This window comes from Mesitornis unicolor, unplaced genomic scaffold (genome assembly GCF_000695765.1).
Source record: "Mesitornis unicolor isolate BGI_N332 unplaced genomic scaffold, ASM69576v1 scaffold13618, whole genome shotgun sequence".
NCBI classification, from domain to species: Eukaryota; Metazoa; Chordata; class Aves; order Mesitornithiformes; family Mesitornithidae; genus Mesitornis; species Mesitornis unicolor.
In genome coordinates, this window is record NW_010202620.1 from 4,182 (window position 1) to 4,409 (window position 228).

The following is a 228-nucleotide window of genomic DNA, read 5'->3' on the forward strand; positions in this document are numbered from 1 at the left end:
ATGAGACAAAAAGTCACCTTTTGGACAGAGGCAAACCAACATTCCCGGGAGGTTTCATTGCACAGGCTTTCTGTTCATTTTTTGGGCACGGCTGCGAAGCGGGGACTGGGATGTGAGCTTTCCTGACGCCTTTTTCTTCCCTCCGGACAGGACAGCCGCTGCATCCCTCTAGCAGGACCCACCTCCAGCCGGCGCCATGGCAGGAGCATCCGTGAAGGGGGCAGTGCG